The sequence below is a fragment of the Protopterus annectens genome, chromosome 3.part1 (genome assembly GCF_019279795.1).
Source record: "Protopterus annectens isolate FY-2018-M chromosome 3.part1, PAN1.0, whole genome shotgun sequence".
Classification (NCBI taxonomy): Eukaryota; Metazoa; Chordata; order Ceratodontiformes; family Protopteridae; genus Protopterus; species Protopterus annectens.
Genome location: NC_056732.1, coordinates 115,330,014 through 115,342,139, shown reverse-complemented (window position 1 = coordinate 115,342,139; position 12,126 = coordinate 115,330,014). Strand labels below are relative to the sequence as shown.

The following is a 12,126-nucleotide window of genomic DNA, read 5'->3' as shown; positions in this document are numbered from 1 at the left end:
GGCAATGCTCAGATCTGCTATGAGCTACAACAGAATGGCATTAAATATACTGATCCCAAGGATATTGCCAATATCCTGGCAGATCGATTTAGTGCCAACTTCACCCCCCTCTCACCCACTAAAGGGCCCATCTCAATACCAAAAGATTGCCAAACTCTGATAATCATGGCCACACAGGTAGAAACTGCACTCTCCAAAGCTAAGAATACAGCATCCATGGGACCAGATGACATCCCAGGCTGTGTACTACATGAACTACAAAAAGAGCTGGCACCTCATCTAAGTGTCATGTTTAATCATAGCCTCACCTCAGGCTTCGTTCCCACTGAGTGGTGCACAGCTACAGTTATCCCGCTCCACAAGGGAGGATCCGCCTTGGATCCTGGGAACTATGGTCCCATCAGTCTGACAAGCCTGATCTGCAAGGGCATGGAACACATTATAAACAAAGACATTGGCAACCTTCAAACACTGGACCCCACCCAGTTTGGGTTTGTGAAGGGCCGATCTCGTCTCCTGAATCTGACTGACTTCTTCAAGTCTCCAGAGCTGTGGACAAGGGTAAGGCCGTCCACACAGCCTATCTGGACCTCGCCAAGGCCTTTGACACCATTCCCCACTCTGGAATCAGATAAACTTACTAAGCTGGGCATAAATCCCTACGTCACTCGATGGGTTGCCAACTGGCTTACTGACAGAACCCACACTGTAAAAGTAGCCGACTCCAAATCCAGCTCCAGACAAGTGACAAGTGGAGTACCTCAGGGTTCAGTCCTGGGACCACTCTTGTTTGGCATCTACTTCTCTGAAGTACAGGCCAACACTAAGGGACTCTGGCTAACAAAATTCACAGATGACTGCAAACTGGGAGCTATTATTGAATCCCCAAATGATGTGGATATTCTACAAAAGGGCCTTACAGATACAGATGCCTGGTGCCAGAGCCATGGGCTCAAGCTTAACGCCAAGAAATGTATAGTTATCCCCTTTGGAAAAAAACATGTACCCATGAATTACCACATAGGTGGCACGACACTAAACACTGAAAGTGTGATGAGTGACTTAGGGACACAGGTGGACAGTGGTCTCACGTTCGATAACCACATCGCCACAACAGTCAGGAAATCCTTCTATGTGGCACACCTCATCACTAAGGGTTTTCATCCAGAAAAAAAGGAGGTCATTGTCCCACTGTACTCATCCCTCATTAGACCTATTATAGAGTATAATGCCCCATTTGGTATCTACCTCACAAGACATCTACAACAGCTGGAAAAGCCACAGAAATATCTCACTAAAAGAATCACAGGCCTAAAGCAGATGCCATATGCTGACCGTCTAAAAAATTTCCAGCTATACTCTGTGGCATATCATCTACTCAGAGGTGATCTCTGCTTAACATACAAGGCCATGTCAAACCCTGAGCTGTTGGACATGCTCCACTTAAAGAAATCCCAATCCCTCAGAGCCACATGCTCCAGGGATCTAAACCCTGTCATCACAATGAACAAAACATGCTGGAGGGATAGATTTCTGACCAAGAGACTCCCCATACTCTGGAATAGACTGCCCATACATGTCAAGCAGAGTGCCTCATTGGCTATCTTCAAAAAGAACCTTGATGATTGAATGGGAGATAGGAAATTCACCCCAGGGATCATGTCAGTCGCCCTGCTAGATAGGGGTCCAGAGAAGTAAATATTGTGGGAAGAAATATCCAGGGAATTGTTATGGCAAGGCTTGCATAGGCCCTAGGGCTGATAGCCTAGTACCAACCTATGACAGTGTTGTAGTCAAACTCATCAGAACAGTAATACAGTATAATGGTCTCTTTTCCAGGAACCTCACCAGACACATGCAGCAGCTGGACAGACCAAAGGCTTTCTCATCAAGATTACACAGCGCCTACTAACCATGACGTGATGTATGTGGGTAGATTAAAAGACATGTCACTGTCATCTGTCTGGTATCGCATTACATTGTAACTGTTATTCTAAGCCTATTACTTTTGGTTTAAACACTTGGGCTTCAGGCCAGTTGTCTTACATTAAGAAGGTTTGTAGTCTACACCATGGTGGGGAGAGAGGGTAGCCTCTGCCCCTCTGAGCTGAGAATTGCTGTTTGAATGCTTACTGTGGCTGTTGTTCTAAGTCTCTTTATTATGGTTTAAGCACTTGACCTCCAAATCAGTTATTTTACATTAGGGAGGTTTGTGGTGTAGATTCTTGTGGCAGGGGAGGATAGTCTACACCCTTCTAAGCTGGGAATTGCTGGATGAAGCTTATTGTGTATATTACTCTGTAAGTATCTTAGTTCTGGTTTAAACACTTGGGTTCCAGACCATTTATTTCACACTAGGAAGGTTTGGTGTCTACACTCTTGTTGGAGAATTCTACTGAACTGCTGCTTTATTTAAACTGTTTGTTCTGCTGTGATTGTGATTTTCTGCACTTTGGATTTCCAGTACTTCTGCATTTTATAGCATCAGCTTGATTGCTGAATCTAGACTATTTGGTAACATTAGAGCACTAAAACCATCCCTCTTCCTTTAAGAAGACCCCCCCTGCACCCTTGTGGCAGAACTGTGCAGCCATGAACCCATCTGAGTTGGGGATTGCTGGAATAAGGCTCAGTGTTGGTCTTTCCCTTTGTTTACAAGTTTAGAATAGTTTAACTTTGCTTTTATTCCAGCAGTGTGTTTTCAGCAGTTTGCACTCAGTTTACAGTAGCTGCTCAGACCTTGTACTGCTGCCCTGTGAGCAATTCAGTTGTGCACAGTGATACATTGACATATTTTTGTAACCCTAGCCCTCCATAGAATAGACACATTTTGTTAGTCTTACACCAAAACCTGGGCCATCTATCCCACTCTCCACTAGTTACTACAGTATATACATTCCATACTGGACAGACAGTTTCCCACCATTTCTCCAGGTAGCCTGATTTACATGGGCTTCCTAAGCAAACAGAGCAACTGCCTCATGTATACTGACAACCAGTTACTGCTAACAAATACAACATGTAAGAGCTGTATCTATACTATGAATATGGAATCAATTCTCTCATTTAACAGCAAACCAGATATCAAACTTGTCAGCACATACAATTCACCTCTTGCACATAAGCTCACAACACATAAAACCACATACATGGAGGCACTCACTAGAAACCCAAGTAAAGATCAGAGACGTTCCAAGTGCAAACCTACTGCACATAGTGCAGACCCCACAGAATCTACTACACATGTGCACCAGTGTCTCAGCCAATAAGCCCTCAGGCAAAACACCTCAAAACATCTTGCTCATAAGTGATTCCATATTGAGACACACAGATGTCCCCCCTCACTAGGCTGGGCAAGGAGAAGGTCACAGTCAGCTTCTTGTCAGGTGCCAGGATCCATCAGATCATGCATGCACTCAAGTCTTTCAACAACAAGTACCATTAAGACTCTGTCATAGTCAATGTTGCAGTGAATGACTGGAGATGTACCTCACTGTACTATACAAAGGTGCTTGCCTCCACCATAGTGAATAACTAAAGTCCCAATGTAAAAGAATCCACTACAGACAAACTTAAGGTTATGCTGCTTAATGCAAGCAGTGTACATCAGAAACTGCACTCACTGGAAGAACTCCTTACCTTGGAAGATGCCCATGTCTGTGTAGTCACACAGACATGGTTCAAGGCCACAGACAGTACCCTGGCCATGCAATGATACAATGCCTTCCAGACATTCACACATTAAAGCAAGAGTGAAAGAACCAAAGGCAGATACATGTACATCTTCATTAAAGACAAATACACTGCAAGACTGGTCAGCATATATGAATCTGTACTGCTACTCCAAGTCCAACTAACTGTATGTAAACCCCCCCTTCCATAACATTGTTAGCTACAGGTCCCCCACCATGAACCACAAGTACCACTATGCCTACTTGGACCTAAATGAGTCACTCACTAGGCAGCCAAACACCCTGGTCATGTGTGATTTCAAATATCCTTCCATCGATTTGGAGTCCTACATGTGTACAAACACACTCACCCTAAGGTTCTTGGACTTTGTTAATACACATGCTGTGTAACAGATAGTATACACCATCACAAGGGGCTTGAACATCCTAGACTTAGTACTGACCAATATATTGGTTCTCTGCACTAACCCCTGTATGTTGCCCCCCCCCCCCCCAGTCAGGTCAAATCACAATTCAGTCTCACTCACATTCACAATCATACCTGACAGCCCCTCAAGAGGAGAAAGGAAGAAACATTTATCCAAAGCAAACTATAGGCTCCTAACTGATGCCATAAAGAGTTACAAACCCCCTACTACCACCACTGTCAAGAATGATTGCTATATAGAGGTGTACACAAATGGCCTGTATAAATAGCTATACAAATGTACAGAGTTGGCTGAATGTGAACAGATCAAAACAAGTTCCTCACAGAAAACAAGCTACTCTGGTGGACATCAAGCATACATACATAGGTTATACAAGTGGAAAAAAAAGTAATGTCTAAGAACAAGACAGAACTGACTCAGCAGAGGAAGGACACCCTCCACAGCTTGAACAAGGACATTAGCTATCTTGAAAAGTCCTTTAAAGTCACGTACAAACCTAAAGTAGCATCCCTAGCTGAAGATAATCAGGAGGCATTCTTTAGCTATGTCAGAAATCTAAAAGTGAAGATCCAAGTTTGTGCCAAACTAGTAGTGGATAGCACCACTCATACTGACTCTGAGGACATGGCCAACCCTGCTACCAAACGGTTTGAGGCAAACTTCACTCCCCCATCCCCACCAGACTTACCCCAAAGCATATCTGTCACCAGTCCTCTGCCTAGTAACCTCCTATGAACCTAAAGTGTCTCTAGGCTCTATACCAATGTCTGATCCTGCCCTGGAATAGCTGATTACATCAGCACTGTCTGTTGAGCATATGGTGATAACAGTGTCCCACATGCTGATGTAAAAGGATCTCTGTAATGTCAAGTAAAGTCTGTCACACACACACACACACACACACACACACACACACACACACACTTGACTGCAGTAAGAACGTAACCCCTAAGTACACAGACTACAGAACACAGTACCATACACAAGTGCCACGGCACATGTCTGACTTTTACATGTCTTCAAGTCTGCAAGTCAATGCAAGTCAACTTATAGTGGATATCAGTAGCAGGCCATGTGGGAGATAAGAGGTTAGAAGGGCTGCATGAAATGGATGTGTAGGCTTCTGCAAGTATGAAAAGGCTAGCAAGCCATGCCATTGGAGAAGTAACTGCTGAGTAGAGACACATACACACCCAGTTGAGTGCAGTGAGAACAGACCCCCTACCCATCTAAGCATACAGACTATAGAACTCAGTACTTTATGCAAGCACTGTAGCACACGTCTAACATTTACATGGCTGCAGGTGAACTTATGGTAGATGACATCAGCAGACCATGTGGGGGACAACAAGTTGCGAGGCCTGCATAGGCACATAGATTCATAGGTTCATATGAGGAAAGTAGCCTAACTGTAGAGGGTGTCCTAGATGTGTAGAAGCCTAGCTGTGTAAAAACACAAGCACCCTTGTTTAGCATGGCTGGATGGTTGAGTTTAGCAGAGTATGGTTGTCAGCACCACCGACTGGCCCTGTCCATAAGGAAGCACAAGACATTATATATTACAATTTTGTAGTGTGGTTGATATATATGTGTAAAAAGAAACTGAGCCCCCAGAGTTGTATTGCTTGGGGGGACAACACATGTATGTACTGTGAATATGTGATGTATACTGAGAATTTGCCCTGAAAAACTGATCATATGTACAGAAGATTAGCAGAATTTGGACTGTCACCTCCAGAGAGAGAGGTGACAACAATGCAATCATGTTGTATATCCAATTGAACCAAATCAAGTGTATCAAGTAGTGGAATAAAGCCTTTTTGAATACATTGTGCTGTGTCTCTGCTTGTGTGCCTTTTTACACTTGAAACTGTATCAAGTAGACACAACTGTGACACGGGGAGCTACATATGGAATTTTATTTTTTGCAGAGATAGAGGAATATATCTGGGGCAGGTAAGTTGGCAAGGTGAATTGCTGACAGACAGGCCAGACAAGACAAGACACAGGGACAGTGAAGAACACAAGAGCTGGGTGAACACTATTGTTGGGGTAAGGGTGTCAAACTCGCAAATCCATGGACATTAAGCTGGGTGACAGTGAGAATTGAGTCCTCACCCAGTAGACTGTCATCACTGTCACTTCACTGTGCCAGTGGCTGCAGTTTCTGACATCTGTGTTTCCTTGTGTTATTCAGTAAAATGATGGAGGGCAGTGTCTCCATCCACTGTAGCTGTGTACCCACAGGGTAACACACAATCCTAAGCACCATCTCCAGCAGTTCTTCTCAGGTGATAAAATTACCCTCTCTGCCACTGCTCCTAGAAGGAACCACAGGCCTGTCCTCTGGGTCAGAAGTATCTGAGGGACCAGGTAATGCAGGGGTAGCACAAGGCGTGCTACCATGTTGCGGCTCAGATGTGCTAGGCCTTGATGCCACAGTCAGTGGAGTGGGAAGAGGTGAATCCTGTGGGCCAGGTCTACCCCGCTGTGCTGTGGGGGGAAAAATAAAAAGACCTCCCCCAAATAAAAAACAAAAGAGAAAATAAGGGCTGGGGTGAGATATTACACAAGTTGTCTTATTTGCTTGTATAGGCTGAGGAGGGTGGTTTTCCAGTTCTGGGTTCTCACTTTTGTATTTGTAGACAGCAGCTTCTTTTGCTTACTGTATAACCTAGTAATGACAGATGTGTGTCTATCCAGGATAAGATAACAGTGTCCCACAGGGTGCTGCAAAAGGCTCACTGTAAAGTCCAGCAACATCACACACACACACACACACACACGCACACACGCGTACACACACGCACACACACAGACTCACACCAACCTCCCCATTTGACTGCAGTGAGAATAGAACCTCTACCTAAGTACACACTACAGAACATAGTACTTAACACAGTGCCACAGCTCAAGTCTGACTTGGAGTATGTCAGACAACATTTTATAGATGATGACATCAGCAGGGTGCTGTAAAACGCTTACTGTAAAGTGCAGCAACACCTCACACACACACACACACACACACACACACACACACACACACACACACACACACACACACACACATGCACGCACACACACACGTGCACAAACTCTCTCTCATACACCAACCCCCCCCCCCCATTTGGCTGCAGTGAGAACAGAATCCCTACCCAAGTAAACAGATGACAGAACACAGTATTTAACACAAGTGCCAAGGCCCACAGGATCACAAGTCTGATTTTGACAGGACTGCAGTTTAACTTATAGTAGATGACAGTGGCAGCCATGTGGGAGACAAGAGGTTAGGAGGCCTGCAGGAAATAGATGTGTAGGCTTATGCAAGTCTCAAAAAACTGGCAGGCCATGCCATTGGAAAGGTAACTGTGGGATACATATTTCTGCTCTTCTGTCTAGACATACACACACACACACACACACACACACACACACACACACACACACACACACACACACACACACACATACACACACACACACACACAGACACACATACACACACACACATTTGGCTGCAGTGATAAAAGTACCCCTACCTAACACACAGCCTACAGAACACAGGAATTAAGGCACATGCCACAACAAAAGTCTAATTTTGACAGGAGTGCAGGTGAACTTAAAATAGATGACATTGGCATGCCATGTGAGAGACAAGAGTTTGGGAGGCCTGCATGAAATGAATGTGTAGGCTTGCGCAAGTCTCAAAAAACTGGCAGACCATGCCATTGGAGAGGTAACTGTGGGATACACACATCTGGTGTTCTGTCTAGACACACACACACACACACACACACACACACACACACACACATTTGGCTGCAGTGAGAATACAACCCCTATCGATCTAACTACACAGTCTACAGAACACACAAATTAATGCATGTGCTCAACACAAGTCTGATTTTGACAGGACTGCAGGTGAACTTATAGTAGATGACATAAGCAGGCTATGTGGGAGACAAGAGGTTGGAAGGGCTGCATAGGTACATTGCTTTATAGTGTCATCTGAGGCTAGTAGCCTAATAGCAGTAGGCTGTTTGGAAGCCTAGCTGTGTAACAACACAAGTACCCTTATTCAACATACTTGGCTGTTTGAGTTTTGCACAGCAAGGCTGTGAGTACTACCAAGTGGCCCTGTCCATACGTGAGCACACAACATTATGTACATCACCTTGTATTATGATTGATATATGTGTGGAAAAAGAAATGAGACCCCAGAGTTGCAGTATTTGTTTGGGGTGGTTTGGGGGGGGGGGGAATAAATGGATTTACTGTAAATATATGACATATACTTATATTGTGCCCTTAGTTTGCAATGTTTCCACAAGTATTTTATGTCATACAAAGGAAATGGACAATAAAAACCAATAATCAAATATCATAAATACATTTCTATAGCGCAACGAGCATTGGATTTGCGGAATGGTTAACAAAGTGTACACGCATGCGAGATAGGCCTGTTTGCATGCAAGGAAACAGTGTGCAAATGCAACCCACATTGCTAATATTTGCTACTACACCCCAGTCCTATCTGTACTCCAGGGATGGCTTTTCGCGAAGGCTAAGAGCTTTAATTGAATGTATCCATTTTCTATTTTTGGGTGTCTGCTTTCTAGGCAATCTGGTTTTCCCCTGTTTATACAATGTTGTGCATCGCACAAAGATAAGCTTAGTCAAACCATTTTTGAGATGTGCCGCATCAAGCAAAAGTGGAATTAAAAGAAGACAAAGATCTAAAACTAAGGAACACATATGCAAAATCTGTAAAAGCACAGTAAAAATTAATAGTACACATCACAAATTTCTACATATGTCAGGATTTCAACCATCACAATACAGCTTGAGAAACTGGGGATATGCCTTAGTCCCCTTTGCTACACAAACAGCTTTGCATCAATGAAATTAAATTATTCTTCACACAACCCACTGCTATCAAACCATTAGCTGTGATTTCTACATTTAATTCTCTTTATTATATTTGGACATAGAGCAGTTACTGATCATACAACCTGTCATAATTATGCTTACAGATATAAAGCTCTGTGTTACCTTTCTGTGTTTTTTGATCATTCATCAGTTATGTAACACATGCAGTGTGTAAGCCATTCTATATCATTGGCCTTAACATGTGACTGGATATTAACTGGGAATAATATGATATGCAGTTGCCTACAAAATCCAGGTTGGATGGCACAAACATGCATATACTGTTCTTTTGGAGGTAGCATAGCTGAGTTTCTGTTATGGCAGGAACAAGGGTACGCTCCTCTTTTGGGGGAACAAAGTTCAATTACTGTTATGACACAAACATGCCGGAAGTCTAAACTGCAGTGTGTATCATCACTTTCTAACTTACATCGTTAATGATTTTCCAGTACAAATATATGGTGCTAAACTGAGGCCATAAAGGGCACATCAGTATTCTTCAGAGGTATGACTGTGTGAATCTTTCATGCCTGTGGCCTACTAATTACTAATGGACAAATATAAGTAAAGTAAGTGTATGGTGTCACATGTTAAGGTACTTTCTGTACAAATCCACTGCTACCTATTTGCTTAGTGCACCAAGTTAGAAATACAAGGATATGCCATAATATTATTTAAGAATACACTCTAGGTTCAGGACTTACCTTGCAAATGCAGCAGTTGACATATCTTTACTTCAGGGCTGACTCTGTCTGATGCAAGCAGTACACAGCCAGTACATGGGGAGGTAAAGGTTGTGTGATTTGCCTGGCATCAATTTTACTATATGTATGTGAGTAGGAGAAAGGTATTAGGTCCCTAGGTGGTCAGTGAATGTGCTATGCATTGTCTCTTAGCCAAAGCAAGGGCATACTGAGCAATTCTATGTCTGCCTACAGGGACAGCAGCTGCGGGTTCCTCCTATGAGTCATCCTCTGACTGTGGTTGTGGTGACTTAGGCATTGGTGGGGGATGTGTGTCCCTTCCCCTTGCTGATCCTGCTGCAGCTGTTTCTGTAGGATCAGATTTTGAAGCAGAGCACATACTGTGAGTAGTTGTGTGCATGTGTGTGGATCATACTGCAGGGCTCCACCAGCTATATCTAGGCACCAGAACTGTGACTTCTGAAGCCCAAACACACACTCTATGATGTTTCTAGTTTGAACATGTACCTCATTATGGCATTCTTCCTTGGGTGTGTATGCACTTCTGATGGATGTCATCAGCCACGGTTCCAGGCCATAGCCAGCATCCCCCAATAAATGGCCCTGTGGGATTCTGTGGGATGTCCCCCCTAGCAAACATATGGTACAGCTGTGATGTGTGTCAGATATGGGAGTCATGATTACTGCCAGGGTTGCCAGCACACACATTCAAGATAATTCTCTGGGCATTAGACATTACTTGGCAGTTGATGGAGTGGTATCCCTTATGGTTAATGTAGATTCTATCCTGCTCACCAGGTGGTGCCTTAATGTGTACATGAGTACAATCTATGGCACCCAGTACTTCAGGGTAGTGCACTACAGGGTAAAACAGTTCCATATTGCTGGCCCTCTCCTCAGAACTACAGGGGAAAATATGTGCTCACTGACATGTATGAGCATAGCATCCAGAAACTGGTGAAGGATCCTGGAGGCTGATGCCTGTGACACACCCATCATGTCCCCAGATGGTCTTTGAAAAGTACCAGTAGCTAATATTATAAGGGATACACATACCTTAGTTTCCACTGGGATGGGTTTCCCTCAGTTGGCTCTAGCTCTGAGTTGAGGGTGGCAGAGCTCACAGAGTTCTTGTAATGTGTCCGTGTCTACCCTGTAGTGCTGTACAATCTCCAGCTCATGTAGCACCTGGAAAGTTACCCTAGGCCTGAACACTCTTTTTCTCAGCCTAGGCCTATTGTCAGCAGCACCAGCAGCAGTAGCTTCAGCCTCTAGCAGCTCCTAGCATTGTCATTGTGTCAGTTAAAATTTCCTTTTCTCTACTCCTATTGTATTGAAAGATAAAGGGAAAAAAAGGATGGAGGCTATATGGATACTTTATGCATTGTTCAATAGCTCCACCATGTTGTATTAGTTGATTAACATGCAATTCACCTGTTTATGCTATAATTATCATCTATTAAACACACCTGTTACTTGCTCGTTAGTGTGCTATGTGCATCTCTGTGCACCTCTGTGCACCTTCCCATAAATAAGTAAGTATAGGGAAAATTGATATTTCCTCTGTTCTTGTGATATTGCGCACACATGGACCATAAAAAGTGAATGAAAGGTTGCACACCCTGCAGTTGGAACCAGGACCATCTATATTCCAGCCTTAACACATACATGTGGTGCTACAGGAACAGTTGCATAACAACCCAGAGAAACCTGCCATTCATTCCTCTGTTTCTCCTGGTTGTGCTAAGCTCGCCATATCACACAAACAATGGCAAAGTAAAAAATTAAATGAAAAAGGATAGGTACCACACATTTTAACAACCAAATAATGGGAATGATACAGAACTTGAGAATTGTGCACTACTTACATGCACTTTCACCCTTCCCAGCCCTACATGTTCACCTCTGCAAGTGTAACCTGGCACATCTCCCTGATGTCAGCTTCACTGTTGTTGTGCATTCAACACAAATACCTTGGAAGTGCCTATAAAAAGTGAACATCCCTACACTGTTTTTAGATATGCTACCAATACATACAACTCCACATGAAATGCAGGAGTCTGTTCTGGCACATTTGGATGCTGCAAAGAGCATCTTTGGCTAACATCAAAGACTGAATCAATACTACTTTCATGAATTTAATTATACCCTGACTTAGGACTGGTGTCCATTCCCATCATGGTATCCAAAAGATTTGGAGAAATGAAACCAAGGAATTAATATTCAGCTTTATGAAGCTCTACAGCAAACCTCAGAAGTTATTGTGTGCTTTCAAACTCTGATATGTAAAATATTTCTATTGCATCTAATGACACAATCTAGTGATTTTTCCAGCAAAATTGTGACTGGAGAGTGAAAATTCACAACCTTGCA

General features: G+C 43.4%; 1 protein-coding gene across 1 annotated transcript in view; it reads right to left on the bottom strand.

Moving 5' to 3' along the window:
- The window catches only part of LOC122797639 (coiled-coil domain-containing protein 178-like), a 2,875,483-nt gene that overhangs the window by 2,327,814 nt on the left and 535,543 nt on the right, over positions 1–12,126 (bottom strand). The gene's annotated exons all lie outside the window — the stretch shown is intronic.